Consider the following 18,376-nt stretch of genomic DNA (forward strand, 5'->3'; position numbering starts at 1 on the left):
GACCCGTGTGTCCCAGATTAGGCAATAGGCCATGAGAAGAAGCCCCAGCATCCTTAGACCAGCCCTGGGGCTCCCTGGAAAACTGTCTACCTGGGAAATGACTTGGACTGGCATGGCGAGGAGGCAAATTTCCAGGTTGGCTTGACTTGGGAGCTGTGAGGAGTTGCTCATCCTGCCTTCAGGTGACCATTGACATCTGCCATGCCATCGAGGGCATTTGAAAGCCCACCTCCTTACAGACCTGATGAATTCAGAACAAGTCATTATGCAGCAAGCAAGGACATATCTGGTGGAGAGATGAATGTTCGGCCAATGCTCTCTTAGCCAGCGTTTTCTATCTAACCAGAAGATGAAATTCCTCACATCGACAAGTGGACCTTCCCTGCAGGATTGATTCAGATTCTGTTGATACTCATTATCATGATGTGCACTCCCATATTTGCCCATGTTGCCTCCACACTTGCCTGGGGAAGAGCCTATGGCACTGCTTTAATGGGAGGTGGCTCAGTCTAGCCATATGGAGCAAGTAGCTTTAGTGGCTATGGAAGTGGCTATGGCTACAGTTACTGTTAAGAGAAAAGGGGACTCACTGGGACATGGAGACTGATGATTGCTGGCAGAAACTCTATTGGGAAGCTCTCCTAATGGAGGGGGTCTGAAGAATAGATTTTAGCCCACCCCTGGAAAGTGGGGATTTGAATTTATACAGGACATTCCTAGGCGGGGAAATGATAGGCAGTGGGAGGGGGTCAAGGATTTGAGTAAGGTGCCAGGGCCAATAGGAAGCCCTAGAGGTAAAAAGTTTCCCTTATATGGCCAGAGGGTTGTGGTTTAGGGAGCTAGGTTTTCTTGGAATGCTGGAGAAGCAGGTGGCACTTTGATCTGGAGGGAGTGAAGGTCTCTATCTCCCTTTACTCCTGCTTTCACGTGGTTTCTTTATTCAACCTTTGAGGAAGTGCTGTGCTTTCAGACACATAGGTTTAAGCAGTTGGGGGGTGGGGTAGGGTGTCTTTCTTTAATGCATGTCAGGGGGCACTGAGTCATAGCTTCTTAATTATTGCAAACCTAATGAGAGATAACCTCTAACATTCTTAACTCTTTGGTTTTATATATATATATATGTTGGGGGACCTGGGTATTGGGGCATACAGTACTGGGCAGGATGGGAGGATGGGAGGGTGAGAATTTGGGGCATCGGCTCTATCTAGCTACTTCCTGCTGTCAAGAGGCGGAGAAAAGTTCCCTTCCATCTTGTCCAGTGGGCTGTGGTTTCAGGTTCTGCAGGGGTTGATACTGATTGTCATGTATCAGGAAGATGGCACCACACACACAGAGAGCTGACACAACAAGATGATGCAACAAAAAAGAGATGCGATTTCCTGGTGCTGCCTGACAATGCAAGTGGATGCAGAAGAGCACACAGCGAATAGACACAGAGAGCAGACAACAAGGGGAAGGGGAGAGAAAAAATAAAATAAAACTTAAAAAAAAACTTTACATATAGACCCAAAAAATCTTATTCAACTTTAACCATAAAACTTCCTTTTCTGCACACCTTCTATGCTTTCTGTATTCATTCAGGTTTTGTTCCACATTTTATTCTTTCTTTCTTTTTTAATTTTAACTTTTTATTTATAAAAATCTCAAATGTAGACAAAAGTAGAACAGTACAGTGAATCCCATATGTCCCTCCCCCATTTGCCCCTCATTATTTAGAAGCAAATTCCAGATATAGTATTGTTTAGTGATAAATTTTTCAGTATAAATCATAAAATAATGATTTTTTAAACTTTTTTAATTATTATTTTTAATGTTACATTAAAAAATATGAGGTCCCCGTATACCCCCCCACCCACCCCCCCTAACTCCACTCCTCCCATCACAACAATCTCCTCCATCATCATGGGACATTCATTGCACTTGGTGAATACATCCCTGAGTACTGCTGCACCACATGGTCAATGGTCCACATTATAGTTTTCACTCTCCCCCAGTCCACACAGTGAGCCATGGAAGGACATACTATGTCCAGTAACCGTCCCTGAATTTCCACCCAGGACAACTCCAAGTCCTGAAAATGCCCCCACAACACATCTCTTCTTCCCACTCCCCACCCTCAGCAGCTACCATGGCCACTTTCTCCATCTCAATGCTACATTTACTTCCATTACTAATCACATTAGTTCCAGAATAGAATATCGGTAAGTCCACTCTAATCCATACTCAATTCTCCATTCTGTGGACCCTGGGATGGTTATGTCCACTCCACCTCTGTATCAAGAGGTTGCTTAGATTCCACTTGGATTATGGATGCAATTGTAGGCACTCTTGGCTCCCTGGTGTGGTGGTTGACCTTCTTCAGCTCCCTGTTAGCTGGCTGGGGTAAGTCCAATAAACCAAAGGGCAGAAGCTGAAAGCCTGTTGAGGCTCAGGGCCTGGCTATCACATGGACAGTCCAGAGATTCAGGTCCCCTGAGTATACACTAAAACCCAGCACCAACCACAGGCCCGGTAAAAGTGACAAGAGAGGCTTGTGAACAAAGATCACATCTGAGTTCAACTCCATCACACTCAGGGACACAAACTCCAAAGTAGGGCCAACTGACATGGCACTGAAGTCCATCTGCCATGACCATAGAACCTGTGGGTCTCTGTAGCCCTCACAAGAACCAATACCTGGGGTTGTATCTACTTTACCTGTCTCTGGGACTCTGCTGAGGTGTGCGTAAGGGTGACCCCTCTGATGACCTCCCAGCTCTTTTTTGGAGACTCATAGCCATATAAACTCATTTGTCCTTTCTATTTCCCCCTTTTATTCATGGTCAAAACTCCTGATGTTACAAGTAGGCTGAGATATTCTGCTGGTCTGAGTTGACCCTTTTATTCAAGGTCGTTCTCCAGACAAATCATCAGCTGGTACTTGGTAGTAATCCCTCAGTGGCAGGGAGGCTCATCCCCAGGAGTCATGTCCCACACTGGGGGAAAGGCAATGCATTTACATGCTGAGTTTGGCTTCGAGACTGGCCACATTTGAGCAACATGGAGGCACTCAGGAGGTAACTCTTAGGCACCCTGCAGCTCTAGGCCTAGTTCTTATTTCAGGCCCACAAGCATAGTCATTAGCATCAAGGGCTCATTGTTGGAGCATAATCCCTTATTGGTCTTAGCCATTGCACTCAGGGTATTGTTACTGTTCCATTAGGGAATGCGACAGAGCTCCCCCAGCCAGGAGCTCAGCACTCCCCCAGCCGTTGTTCCCAACTGTAACCACTATGAAAATATCCAAATATTTTATGCTCCCCACACATATGCCCTGGAGAACTCCCTCCCAATCATGCGCCCCCTACCAATAACCCCCCCACACCAGTATTCCTCCCCTGCCACCATCGAACCCCTCTGTGGCCCAAAACCTCCCTGAAAATGAAGCACAATATATTGCCAGTTTCCATTAATAGTAAAATGGAATATAGTAATGGGTTTAAAGGTTAGATATAGAATACATACTAATTTAGAAAAATTAAAGTAAAAATAAATTTGGGTATCAAAAATTTAAAAATGAAAAAGCTTTGTTTTTGATGTTTTGCCTTCCATCACTGCAATAAGTGTTGCCCTGTATGCACATTGGCAAGGCAACTTCTTCCATCTCTTCCTTAGTGTCTACATATTTTCTTTCTTTTTTTTTTCTAATTATTAAGCTTGTCTTCACAAAAGTTTTAGACCACAGTAATTCATATATACAATATACGGTACTCCCACATATTCAACATCAGACACTTTGTCCCCTCCCCAGCAATAATCTTTTTACATGTTCATACTATATTTACTGCAACTGATGTACAGATATTGGGACAATAACTTTCAAACAAGGTTACACTTGGGTTTACATTATGGTTTATATTTTAGACTATACAATTTTCTAAATTTTTAGTTATCTTATGTTTTACATTATGATTTACATTTTAGCCTATATGCCCCTATACATTCTTGGTGTAATTTAACATGTCCTATATCCATCCTTGCATAATCTTGTGGAACACTTCCATTGTCCCACAGCTACACTGATTCCACCTATTCAACACCTCTTTCCCCCTCCTCTCAGGGCCCACAGCGATAATCACTCTTCATTGCTTGAAGGGCCATGTTCAGAGATACTTGCAAGAATGTTGAGGGCTTGACATGCTCAACTGCCCTAATGCATTGGGAGCCACCATTTCTCTTGGGAGATACAATTCCCTTTATTTGAGAACATCAGAACTCCCCAGGATGTGGGTATATCTTCACTCTCATTGTATGGGTCTCCATACAATGATATAACCCACTATGACAAAATGAGCACTCACATACTCTCTAGAAATCTGTCCTATGTCAGATTCTCCCCTCTTAAGCATCTTAAACAGGTAATTCTTCCTTATTATATTTTTGAAAAAGTTTTCTCAACATTATACTCTAACCCATACCTGACAATCTCCTATGTTCATATGTTCCCCCAGCCTCCCCCCAATTTCTTGGGCCATATTACCCATCCTCCCCTCCCTAGCCCCCTCAAGCCTACAAAGCCCCACCCAAGGGATCCCTATGCCCCCATTTTATCCACTCCCTGTACAAATACTTACCTCCAGCTTATCATAGATTTCACCCATGTAGGTGTCAGCAACTTTCCTCTACCCCCAAAATTCCTTTAGGCCAATCATCCAGTCTCTAGCTCTCTGAGGCAGCTTGCTTTACTTATTGGATATCATTGAGGTCATGTAGTATTTGTCCTTCAATGCCTGGGTTGCTTCTCTCAGCATAAGGTTCTCAAGATTCAACCATGTTATCACATGTGTTTGTAGTATATTCGTTCTTACAGCTGAGTAGTATTCCACTGTATGTATATACCACATTTTATTTATCCATTCATCTGTTGATGGGCATTTGGGTTGATTCCAACTTTTGGCAATAGTGAACAATGCTGCTATGAACATTGGTGTGCATATATCAGTTTGTGTCCTTGTTTTCTGTTCTACTGGATATATACCCAGCAGTGGAATTGCTGGGTCATATGGCAAGTCTACAGCTAGTTTTTTGAGAAACTGCCAAACTGTCCTCCAGAATGGCTGGATCCTTCTGCATTCCCACCAGCAGTGGATGAGTGTTCCCATTCCTCCACATCCTCTTCAGCATTTGTAGTCTTCTGTTTTTTTCATAGCTGCCAATCTTATGGGAGTAAGATGGTATGTCATTGTAGTTTTGATTGGCATTTCCCTGATAGCTAAAGATTTGGAGCATTTTTTCATGTGCTTTTTAGCCATTTGTATTTCTTCTTTGGAGAGGTGTCTGTTTAGATCTTCTTCCCATTTTTTAAATGGGTTGCTTATCTTTTTATTTTCAAGATATAGGAGTTCTTTATATGTGCAGGATATAAGTCTCCTATCAGATATATGGTTACCAAATATTTTCTCCCATTGTGTAGGTCCTCTTTTCATGTTCATGACAAACTCCTTTGAGGTGCAGAAGGCTTTAATTTTGAGGAAGTCCCATTTATCTATTTGTTCTTTGGCTATTTGTGCTTTGGGTGTGAAGTTCATGAAGCCATTTCCTATACAAGGTCCTGTAGATGGTTCCCAACATTGCTTTCCAAAGTCTTTTTGGTCTTAGCTCTTATATTTAGGTCTTCGATCCATCTTGAGTTGATTTTTGTATAAGGTGTGAGTTAGTAATCCTCTTTCATTCTTTTACATATGGATATCCAGTTCTCCAGGCACCATTTGTTGAAGAGGCTATTCTCTCCTAGTTGAGAGGGTTTGGTGGCCTTATCAAATATTATATGACTGTATACTTGAGGATCTATATCAGAACTCTCAATTCAGTTCCATTGATCAGTATGTCTATCCTTGTGCCAATACCATGCTATTTTCACTACTGTAGCTTTGTAGTATGTTTTGAAGTCAGGTAATGTGATTCCTCCTATTTCATTTTTCTTTTTCAATATATCTTTGGCTATTCGGGGCCTCTTTCCTTTCCAAATAAATTTCATAGCTAATTTTTCTAGTTCATTAAACAATGCTATGTTGAAGTTTATTGGGATTGCAGTGAACATATAGATCAGTGTTGGTAGGATAGACATCTTAATAATATTTAGTCTTCCTCTCTGTCACAGTGTGGGCTCGCCCAGAGGGCTGCTGCAGGGGCGGTGTGGGCTCGGGCGGAGGGCTGCAACACACGGAGGGGCCTTCCGAGAAGGCGCTCCGGGGCCGGCAAGGTGCGGAGGACGCGCGGTAGGAAGAAGACTACCAAGGAGACCAGGATCTGTGCGCAAGTCTGATTTATTCAGGAAGTACAGTGGTTAATATAGGGCGAAGATGGGGGAGGGGCAGGGGGCGTGGCCGGGGGGCGGCAGACGGCTGATAGGTTCATGCAGGGGTGCATCACTGGTTGCGGGCAGAAGACCGGGTAGCCAGGGTTCTCGGCGGCAGTGAGGCGGGGCTGTCATGGCGCGACGGTGGCCCTTGGGGGAGAGGCGGGGTTAGGCCACCGAGGGGGAAGCGGGTGCAGCTGGGCAGAGGGGCGGGCAATACGCCTGAACCCCAAGCGGAGGGCCTTAATGCCCGTTCCCGCCACCCGGGTCCGACTCGCACCGGCGCCTGGAGACGAGCCGACCCTTGCTGTCGCCGCGCTCCCACATGGTGCCACCCTACACTCTCCATGAACAGGAAATATTCTTCCATTTATTTAAGTCTTCTTTGGCTTCCTTGAACAGTGTTGTATAGTTTTCTGTGTATAAATTTATTCCTAGGTATTTTTTAATTTACTATTGTAAATGGTATTTGTTTCTTGATTTCCTCCTGAAATTGCTCATTATTGGTGTGCAGAAATGCTACTGATTTTTGCACATTGATTTTATAACCTGTGACTGTACTGAACTGATTTATGAGTTCTAAAAGCTTTGTTGTAGACTTCTCAGGGTTTTCTATGTATAGGATCGTGTCATCTGCAAATAATGAATTTTTGACTTCTTCCTTTCCAATTTGGATGCCTTTTATGTCTTGTTCTTGCCTCAGTGCTCGAGTAAGTACTTCTAAGACAATGTTAAATAGAAGGGGTAATAGTGGGCATCCTTGTCTTGTTCCTGATATTAGAGGGAAAGATTTTAGTATTTCACCATTGTAAATGACGTTGGCTGTGGGTTTTTCATATATACCCTTTATCATGTTCAGAAAATGTCCTTGTATTCCAATCTTTTGTAGTGTTTTTATCAAGAAAAGGTGCTGTATTTTGTCAAATGCTTTTCTGCATCTGTAGATATGATCTTGTGATTTTTTTTCCTTCAATCTGTTTATATGATGTATTATATTGATTGATTTTCTTATGTTGAAACATCCTTGCACACCCGGAATGAATCCCACTTGGTCATGATGTATAATTCATTTAATGTGTTGTTGAATACGATTAGCAAGTATTTTTTGAGGATTTTTGCTCCTAGGTCCATCAGAGAAATTGGTCTGTAATTTTCCATTCTATGGTGTCTTCATTTGGCTTTGGTACTAGGGTAATGTTGGCATCATAGAATGAGTTAGGCAATGTTCCTTCTGTTTCGGTTTTTTGGAAGAGTTTCAGCAAGACTGGTGTTAGTTCTTTCTGGAATGTTTTGTAGAATTCACCTGTGAAGCCACCTGGCCCAGGGCTCTTCTTAGTTGGGAGGTTTCAAATGACTGATTCTATCTCTTTACTTGTGATTGGTTTGTTGAGATCGTCAATTTCTTCTTTCATCAATAGAGGCTGCTTATGTGTTTCTAGGAATTTGTCCATTTTCTCTAAATCTAGGAATTTGTCCATTTTCTTGTTGAAATATAGTTTTTCAAAGTATCCTCTTATGACAGTCTTTATTTCTGTGGGGTCAGTGGTGATATCTCCTTTCTCGTTTCCTATTTTGTGTATTTGCATCTTCTCTCTTTTTTTCTTTGTTAGTCTAGCTAAGGGTTTGTCAATTTTATTCATCTTCTCAAAGAACTAGCTCTTGGTTTTGTTTATCTTTCAAGTGCTTTCTTATTTTGTATTTCATTTAGTTCTGCTCTTATCTTTGTTATTTCTTTCTTCTTCCTTTGGGGTTACTTTGTTGTTTTTTTACTGATTCCTCCAAGTGTGCGTTTAATTCTTCAATTTTAGCTCATTCTTCTTTTTTTGATGTATGAATTTATGGCTATAAATTTCCCTCTCAGTATAGCTTTTGCTGCATCCCATAAGTTTTGATACATTGTGTTGTCATTTTCATTAGTTTCAGGGTAGTTAACTGATTTCTTTTGAGATTTCCTGCTTGACCCACTGTTTTTCTAAGAGTGTGCTGTTTAATTTCGGCATCTTGTTGCAAAATCTGGGCCTCCGGCCCTTGCAGATTTCCAGCTTCACTCCACTGTGGTCAGAGAAATTATTTTGTATGACTTTGATCTTTCTGAATTCATTGAGACTTTCTTTGTGGCCTAGCATATGGTCTATCTTGGAGAATGATCCATGTGCACTTGAGAAAAATGTATATCCTGCTGTATTTGGATGTAATGTTCTGTATATGTCTATTAAGTCCAGCTCCTCTAATATACAGTCCAAAGTTTTTGTTTCTTTATTGATTCTCTTTTGAGATGTTCTGTCCAAAGTTGATAGTGGTGTATTAAAGTCCTCCATTATAATTGTAGAGGCATCTATTCTTTCACTTAGTTTTTCCAGTGTTTGCCTCACGTATTTGGAGGTGCCCTTGTTAGGAGCATAAATGTTTATGATTGTTTGTTCTTTTCTGAAAGATTATCCCTTTCACTAATATGTAGTGTCCATCTTTGTCTCTCACAATTGTTTTGCATTTAAAGTCTATTTTGTCTGATATTAATATAGCTACTCCTGCCCTTTTTTGGTTATTGTTTGCTTGGAAGATTGTTTTCCAGCCATTCACTTTCAACCTCCTTGAATCCCTGGATCTAAGATGAGTTCCCTGTAGACAACATACAGATGGGTCATATTTTCTTATCCAATCTTCCAGTCTGTGTCTCTTAACTGGTGAGTTTAATCCATTGACATTTAGTATTATTACTTTCAAGGAATTACTTATATTAGCCATATTTTCTTTGGATTTGTGTTTGTCTTATGTTGTTTGATTTTTTTCCCTCTTTTTGTAGTTTTAGTTGTTCTTACACTCTCCTCCAACTCTGTCTCTCCTGTTTGTTTCTTTCCTCCTGCAGAACTCCCATTAGTATTTCTTGAGGGCAGGTTTCTTGTTGGCATACTCTTTCAATTTCTGTTTATCTGTGAATATTTTGAACTCTCCATCATTTTTGAATGCTAGTTTAGCTGGATAGAGTATTCTTGGTTGGAAATTCTTTTCTTTTAGTACTTTGACTATGTCATACCACTGCCTTCTTGCCTCCATGGTTTCAGATGAGAGATCAGCACTTAATCTTATGGAGCCTCCCTTGTATGTGATGGTTCTCTTTTCTCTTGCTGCTTTTAGTATTTTCTTTTTGTCTTGTGCATTGGATAATTTGACAAGTATATGTCTTGGGGTAGGCCTGTTGGGGTTTATGCTGTTCAGGGTGCGTTGCGCTTCCTGGACATGTACATCCATCTCCCTCAATAGGTTTGGGAAGTTTTCAGCCATTATTTCCTCCAACACCCCTTCTGTCCCCTTCCCCTTCTCTTCTCCTTCTGGGATGCCTATAATGCATATTTTTGTGTGTTTTGCTTTGTCATTCAAGTCCCTAAGTACCTGCTGGATTTTTTCTATCTTTTTATCGATTAATTCTACTATCTGTTTGATTTCAGATGTACTGTCTTCCACATCACTAATTCTTTCCTCTGCCTCTTTAAATCTGCTGTTATTCACTGAGAGTGTATTTTTCATTTCTTGGATTGTGCTATTGATCCCCATCATCTCTGTGATCTTTTTGTGCATGATCACAATTTCTTCTGTATGCTCTCCAAGTATTTTCTTCATATGCTTAATCTCTTCCTTCACTTCATTGAATTGGTCCATGACACATATTTTGAGAGCTTTAATTACTTGTTTGGTGTTCCACTTCTCTTCCTGGTTTTTAGTTTGTTCATTGTATTGGGCCGCGTTTTCCTGATTATTGGTATGGTCTGTAGTTTTTTGTTGCTGCCTGACCATCATTTTATCTTGTTGGGTTTATTCCGTTGATTATCTTCTTATTCTAGCCTCGGGGTTTAATTAGTTGTTGCTTTTGTGTGCGTGTTAAGTCTTCTCTTTGTCAATGTTTTCTTCTTATTCTATTTCCTTGTTGTTGGCTCAGTTCCCTTGAAGGAAAATATTAGGTCCAGAGAAAGCAAAAGGGGTAAGAAAAGAAAAATATAATAGTACCATTGATAGTGAGTGTTAACAGAAGAACCATATGAGATCTAGGAGAATGGATATAGAATTCATGGAAGCTGTGTATAGTTATAATCGTAAAAGAGTGGAGTACCTATAATGAGATATTAAACTGAATATGGGGAGAATATACTATGAATTAAAAGGTCAGTGTGATTAGGAGAGAGGGAAAAAGAAAAGGGAGGACAATAACATAAACAGTGAATAAATGATAGAAAACAGGTTAGAGGTATTAGAGATAAAAAGTCAGAAATATTGGGGGTTAAACAGAGAGAGGTGGAATGTAAGAGAAACAATAAATGATGGAGGAGAGAATGATGTAAAGGAAAGGGGATAGCATTGGTAGCCAAAATCAGTACACACAGAAAAGAGAAAATTGAGGATGAGGAAGCACAGCAAATAAGAACTATTGCCTGCAGTACTAATATAAAAAAAGTAAAAAAGGGGGGGGGGGGGGGGAAGGAGAAAGAAAGAGAGAAGGAAAAAAAAACAGAAAGAGGTGAGAAAAAAGAAAAAGGAAAAAAAGGGCAGTGGGGGAGGATATAAAGGAAGAAAAAACAAGAAAACAGACCAACAAAAAAGACCAGACAAGGCCTCAGGCAAAGAATACTCTTTGCAATTGAATAAACTGCTTCGGAGTCTGACCTTCCCTCTTTCTCCCTTCCTCACTTCCTTCTCTCCCAAGGCAGCAGGAAGGCTGTGTGAGGGCTCCTATAGGAAATTCAAATGGGTCTCTGGTGAACCAACTCACTTGAGAAAATAATGACTCTTAATTTCTCAAGAGAGCACCCACCCCTTGCCAGGAACCCTAAATATGCTATTGGAAGTCTGTAAAGCATGTCTTACCGTCCGTCTCCCTTAGGTGTGCTGCAAGGGGGCTGGTTAATTTTCTGACTCCACCTTCTCGCAGACCAAGTTTCCTATCCCAGGGCATTTAGGTAAATTGGGCTCTCTCACCAGATTCGCCTCTTCTCTATTCCTAGGCTCTCCCCAAGTCAGCTAATATCTCCTCCAAACTCAATAAAAAGGGGGGGGGGTGCAGAAAATTGAACCTGCACTCCTTGGCCCCTCTGCACCTCCCACCTAAACTCTCCCATTTCCGGAGTTAGTCTGCGTCCAGAGGGGTAGGACAATGCCAGATTTCCGGGAGTGCTGGGCTCGGGAAACAGAGGCCCGGGAGAATGTGGACTCAGTGTATTTAGTGTGGAACACGGGGGTTCAGGGGACACAGGCTTGGGGTTCACCCATCTAGGGGACACAGGGCTTGGAAACTCTGCCCCATGACCAGCAGTTCTCAGTGAACACTGTGGCTCTTACCTTCCCACGGCTTCCACGTTCAGTGTTAGAAACCCACAGTTCTACCTTGAGCAAACACCAATTCTGCTGCAGTCTCTCCAGGTCTATGTCCAGATACCTCCCATCCTGCAGTTTCCCAAAACAGCATGCTCCGGTAGGACTCTGTCACCACAAAGCCGGTCTTTTGTAAGAGAGATAACGACGGTATACTTACTCAGATGCCATCTTGCCCCCCCAAAAAATCTATTCTTTCTTAATAACCAGTCCTTTTTTTTTTATAATTTTTTTCTCTCCCCTCCTCCCCCCCAGTTGTCTGCTCTCTGTGTCCATTTGCTGTGTGTTCTTCTGTGATCGCTTCTATCCTTATCAGCGACACCGGGAATCTGTGTTTCTTTTTGTTGCATCATCTTGTTGTGTCAGCTCTCCATGTGTGTGGTGCCATTCTTGGGCAGGCTGCACTTTCTTTTGCACTAGGCGGCTTTCCTTATGGGGTGCACTCTTTGTGCATGGGGATCCCCTATGCAGGGGTCACCCCTGCGTGGCATGGCACTCCTTGCACGCATCAGCTCTGCGTGTGGGCCAGCTCCACACAGGTCAAGGAAGCCCAGGATTTGAACTGCGGACCTCCATGTGGTAGACGGACGCCCTATCCATTGGACCAAGTCAGCTTCCCAGTCCTTTTATCTTAGGACAAAATTACTTTCTTTTTCTTTAATACAAAGAAAACAACACATTCTAAATACCTTTCATATTTAAGTTACCAAAACAGCTTTGGAAACTTTCAAAGAAAACTCCTTATAGCATAAAATTGCCATCAAAATTAAACAAATTTGTCAGACTAATGATTTTATTAGACACACTAACAGAAACATAAAGGTCACCAATTTGACTTATATTTCTTACTCTTTTGGTATGAATGTTTCTAAGCTTTTTATTACTTTACATTTCTGATTTTACTGCTTTTAAGATTTTTCCTGGAATCAGTGTTGTCTGTAAAATGCAAGCTTGTTCTTGAAAATATTTTTATTAGTAATCAGCAACCAGCTAGAAATGTTTGAGCAGTATAAATGCAGGTAAGTTTTAATTTAACAGTTTAGATAGACAGATATTTAACACAAATATTTTGGATTATTACTTTTTAGGAGTACAGTTAAACTTCAGGAGTAAGCTGAAAGCTTTCTTACAAGAGTTAAGTAATTGTAGGTTTGATAATTTGCAGGGTATCGAGAGGGACAGGATATTGGGGTTTGAATGGGATTTGGGTAGGATTTTTTATTTGAATAGTGACTGGTTTGTGATGGGCTGCAATGACAGAAATTTCAGTATTTTAGATGTCAGGATTGACAGAGTTTGGTGGAAAAAGGGGGAGCAGAGAAGGGAGGGAGTGGGTGAAGAGATGGCTTCTTAGTGGGTATGGTAAAAGAGGGGTTGTGAAACTGAAACTATCCTAGTGACTTCCACTGTTGAGGTTGAGGAGTTAAGGGTTTAGGGACTCTGGGAAGGGCAGAGTAAGTGGTTTCTGTATTAATAAGAACTGGCCATCATCACAGTTACCTGAGGTTCTGCTTTGGAGGTGGGCTATGAGGGCCTGTGTGGTTCCTGGGCACCTTCAATCATCGGTTTCCAGTTTTAGAAGGTCTGGGAGGTTGAAGCAGGGAGTTGGGTCCGACTGGGTAGCCAATGCCCTTTTGCCTTGAGAGGCCTGGGGACAATCAGACTTCCAGTGGATTCCTTGCTCGCACAGCCCTGGAGGAGGTTGTGGGTTGGGCACTACTTGGCCCAGTGCCCAGGCTTTTTGCATTTGAACCATGGCCTTGGTGGGGGTTTCTTTTGTACTTGTCTGGAGTGAGGGGCCTGCTGGGAACTCTGGAGGGTGGAGGATTTGCAGCTTGTTTTTTTTCCCAGGGAACTGCTGTGGCTCTGACAGGTCTGTTGACAGCATTTTGTTGGTTTAGGGTATTTGCAAGGGTTTGGGCTGCAAATCAAATACATTCTTTTTCTTCTGGGGATAGACAGGTGGAAAGAATGATGTAGAGGTTTTCAGAGAAAGATCCTAACCAGTCCTCTATCTGGCTAAAGCTGAGAGTAAGAAAGGAACGTGTATGCTAACCCTTCCTTCAGCTCCTGCTACTTCGCAGAGAGGTAAGAGAGGAGCTGGCATCTGTGTGGAGTTAGGAGCCTGGTGGTGGTGGAGGGCTGGGCACAGAAGGAGGGGAGGTAGTCCCCACGAGCGAGTATGAGGAGGGGAGAAGGGAAGGGTAGAAGGCAGTGGTGATGAGGGAGAGGAGGAGGAAGGGGTGGAGGGGGAGTTTAGGGATAATGCTGGAGGGTTATTTGAAGGAGGAGCTGGGGGGCATGAGCTGAGGGATCAGAGTTGGAGTGTTCAGAAGTTTCAGGGGGTGGGAGTGATGAGGAGGAAGATTTCTAAGGAGGTTTCTGGTGTAAAAGAAGAATTTGGTAGGAAGAACAGGATTGGCAGAGGGGGGAAAGGAAGGAAAAGGAATGCCTGTATGTAAGGGATCTCTGACCACCTGCTGTTGTGCTGCATAAAATTCTCTAAGTCTTAGAGAACTTGGAAATCAAAAGTGCCATTTTCTAGCCATATTGACTTTTATGTCCAATTTGTATAACAGCTACACAGAGGTTGAATAGAAAATGAGCTTTTTAGGTCTGATGTCTCCTTCTCGGTACAGAGTTTTAAGATTATGAAAGAGACAGCCCAGAAGTGTGGTTTTGGGGGGTGCCAAAATTGAATTCCCCATTTTAGGTGGTTTGGGTGAGACTAAGGATCTCTAGGACAGGGGAGGTTCTGAGTGAGACAGGCATCCCCAAATCAGTCAGAAATAGCCAAGGAAATGGGAAACCGCGCTTGGAGCCAGACATCTCTGGAGCCAAGGGGTTGCTTCCCGTGAGGACGCAGGCCTTCCACCCTCCGTGGCCCTCAGGGACAGTGAGGTTCACTGGCTCAGTACTAGGATGCTTTTGGTGACTTGTTCTGGACAACAGAAAAAGAGAGAGAAAGCAGGATCCTCCGGCATAGAAATTCTTAACTCACCCCACAGAGATTCGATGTCCGGTGTTGGATGGGCATGCAGCCATGGCAGGGGAAGATTGGTCAACAATCAGTCAGTTTCAATGTGACCCCAGTCACAAGTTTTGGCACCAAAAGTTAGAGAAAAGGGGGTGCCCACTGGGACACAGAGACTGATGATTGCTGGCAGAAACTTTATTGGGAAGCTCTCCCAATGGAGGGGGTCTGAAGAAAAGACCAGCCCATCCCTGGAAATGGGGATTAGAATTTATACAGGACATTTCTAGGCAGGGATATGATAGTTGGTGGGTGGGAGGGAGCCTTATAAGGCTTCTATAGGAAGCCTTAGAGATGACAATTTTCCCTTGTGTGGCTAGAGGGTAGTGGGTTAGGGCGTTATGTTTTCTTGGAATGCTTGAGGAGCAGGCGGTGCTTTGATCTGGGAGTGAAGGTCTCTATCTCCCTTTACTCCCATTTCCACGTAGTTTCTTTCTTCAACCTTTGGAGAAGTGCTGTGCTTGCAGAAATGTAGGCGGGGTGGGGGGGACTTGTCTTTCCTCAATGCATGTCAGGGAGAACTGAGTCATAGCTTGTGAATTATTGCAAACCTAGTGAGAGGGAACTGTAACACTTATGGCTATGGTTATGACTATGGTACACAGCTCTGAGAGTGGCAGAGGGCTTCCTACTGGCTATGGCTGCCTTTTGTTTCATTGCAGCATCAGTGATATTTGTTACCAGCATTATAAATCTGAAATATTCAGAACAGGAAGGTATTACTTGACTGTGATAATAGTGAGAGCTGTCCTGGGCATTCCGGTGTTTTTTGCCACAATGCTGTATATAATGGGAGTCAACCCAACAGCCCAGGCTTCTGGATCTATGTTCAGTTCTCAGATTTATGCTCTCTGCAAATACTTTTCTACACCTGCAGCTACTGGACTCTACGTGGATCAGTATTTGCATCACTTCTGTGTGGTGGATCCCCAAAAGGCCATTGCCATTGCACAGGGTCTCATGAATATTGTGACTTTTGCTTTAACAATTTTCTTTGCTATGAAAACTCAAAGAAAGATGAACCAGTAAGACAAGTGAAATATTTCATGGGACAAAAACCACCCTATGTCAAAGAGTGGGTTAAAACGTTTCTGCAGGCTCACACGACATGCTCCCACCATCTGACTTTGTGAAGAGAGTTGACAGTTCCATGGCAAACCTCCCAATGTAACGTGAATGACGGTCGGTCATATCCGGATTCTTCCTGTAAATCAACACTGGTGCCTGAAGTGACTCCACTCGTGGATGCCCTCAGGCAGCCTCGTGACAGCAGCGGTGGTAACTATGAAGCACCTTGGTAAAGGGCTCCCACGGAGGGAAGAGCAGGAAAGTCAAAGAGAACAGAGCAAGACCACAGGGAAATGGACTACACGACGGGCGGCGAGCGATGAGCTGGGGGAGGCCTGGGCCAGGGACTCTCCACCTACTCCTTCAGGTCAGCCAAGACCCCTCTGCAAGAGAAATGTTGCCACTGGCCTGCAGGAATACAGGAACTTACAGGCCGAACTTGGTGAGATCTATAAAGAACTCTCTGGATAAAGACCTGGGTGACTATAGAGAAGAGAGTGAAGATGCAGGGCTGCAGCTGAATACAATAGACTCAGGCAAGTTAAGGGATCTGCAGATTTCAAAAGGAAAAGAAGTATTGCAAGCAGTGAAAGAGTAAATTGTCACACCTTGAGAAGATGGCTGGAGATTAAGCTGGATGGAGAACGAGGGAGATTCCACGTTGTTTGAGAGATGAAGTACATCCGCCTGACATCTCTGCAGTGTTCTCAGAAAGCAAATGACTTGGACTCAACAGGGGAGGCCACATCATTGTGACCATTACAGATTTTGGTAGCTTTAATGTCTTCGGTTTACTATCAGTATTGAGGCCTCTTATAAACAGCTTTTGATAACAATGGGCTGAACACTGGAATTAAGCATTTTATGCTTTAAATATTGGCCCTTGTGTTAAGAACTAAAAACCGTTGGATGTCTGTAACTTTCAGGATGGTCCCTGCGTGAGCTGTGCTATGACTTTTCACATCCTGGACAGATGTCTTATTAACACCTAAGTGAGTTCACCAGAAATTGGTTATTTACCTCCAGAAATCTGTTATTTACCATTCTTTTCAGATAGGGATACTGAGTCCCTGCACTGACGTCTTGAAGTGAAAACTGCTTGTTCCCTATCTTGCTGGTGTGGTGAGGTCTGTCTGATGATTCCACTAATAAAGGCCTTGTCTTTTCCTGTTTTAGCTGCTACTTCTGCTTTCTACCACCTCCCCCCCCCCATTGATTTTTTTCTGTGTATAAATGGTTGAAAGAGTACCTCTTCTTGTTTTCCGTTGCCCTACTAGTAAAGAGCATGTAAAAATAACAAATATGTAAAATGTAAAGATTGTGTATGTATATTTACTTTTGTAAATCAAGGTTTAAACTTAGTGGCTAGAGTTTTGTTGCACATTTTTAAATACTTTTTATCTTTTATGGTTTAATATAAAATATTTTTATCATTTATGTTGTTTTTTAACCAACTAGACTTTTTCATTATAATGATTATCCAATTACATTTATCATTCAATTTTGACACTTGAGTTGTATCTTACAGGAATGCTCATGTTCCATTTATATTTTATAAGGTATTAAACCTGGTGCTTTTCTGTAACATTTCTGTCTGGTGTCTTTAGTGCTATTATTATTAAGCTGTGGAAAACTACACGCAGGAGCCATAGCTGTTGTTCTTTCAACAATTGTGGGTGCCATGCTGGTTGAGAGCTTCCTAATACTTTGGCTACATATGTAGGGTTGGTTTGTTTGGAAATTAGAATGCTAAAGGATAAAACACCACATTATTTCCAATGGTGACCTTAAATATCAGCACAGTTTCCAAAAATTCACTTTCTTATTAGGTAAAGTAAAATTAGCTTATCATAATATGCATAGAGCTTTCAAGTTAATCCTCCCAAATTTTAGAACTGTGCAATATACAAAGCATTGTTTTTCTGAAAATCTTAAATAATAATCTTTAATCTTTAGTATACAGTTTAGACATTTAAGTATATAATTTTCTATATATAAGCCTGGATCATTTTCCAAAGATTAACTATTTTTTTTTCCTTAAAAGGTATTGGGATTGAACCCAGGACCTCATGCTTGGAAAGCAGGTGCTCAACCACTGAGCTACATCTGCTACCCAATGAGAGTTGGTTTTTTTGTTTGTTTTGTTTTTAGGAAATACCAGGGATCAAAGCCAGGACCTCGTATATGGGAAACAGGCTCTCAACCACTTGAGCTACATCCACTCCCCAAAGATAATTTTTTTTAGTCCCCTCCCCATCACGGCTGTTTTTGGGAGCTGTCTGCTCTCTGTGTCCTTTCGTTGCGTGTTTTTCTGTGTCTGTACTTATTTTATTAATTTCCCCTCCCTGCCTTGCAGCTTGCTTGCTGTCTGCTCTCTGTGTCCGTTCACTGCACTCTTCTGCATTTTTTTGCTTGTCTCCCTTTTTCGTTGTGTCACCTTGCTTAGTCAGCTCTCCGCGGAGCTTGCAGGCTAGGCAGCACTCTGTGGTGTGTGGCGAGCCTGCTTTCACAAGGAGCCCAGGGCCTCCCACATGGTAGACAGGAGCCCAACTGATTGAGCCACAGCCACTTCCAAA

At 42.4% G+C, this 18,376-nt stretch overlaps 1 pseudogene; it reads left to right on the forward strand.

Moving 5' to 3' along the window:
- The first annotated feature begins 201 nt into the window (after positions 1 to 201).
- LOC101442819 (occludin-like) lies at positions 202 to 16,432 on the forward strand (annotated as a pseudogene).
- The last annotated feature ends 1,944 nt before the right edge of the window (positions 16,433 to 18,376 follow it).

The sequence above is a fragment of the Dasypus novemcinctus genome, chromosome 26 (genome assembly GCF_030445035.2).
Source record: "Dasypus novemcinctus isolate mDasNov1 chromosome 26, mDasNov1.1.hap2, whole genome shotgun sequence".
Taxonomy (NCBI): Eukaryota; Metazoa; Chordata; class Mammalia; order Cingulata; family Dasypodidae; genus Dasypus; species Dasypus novemcinctus.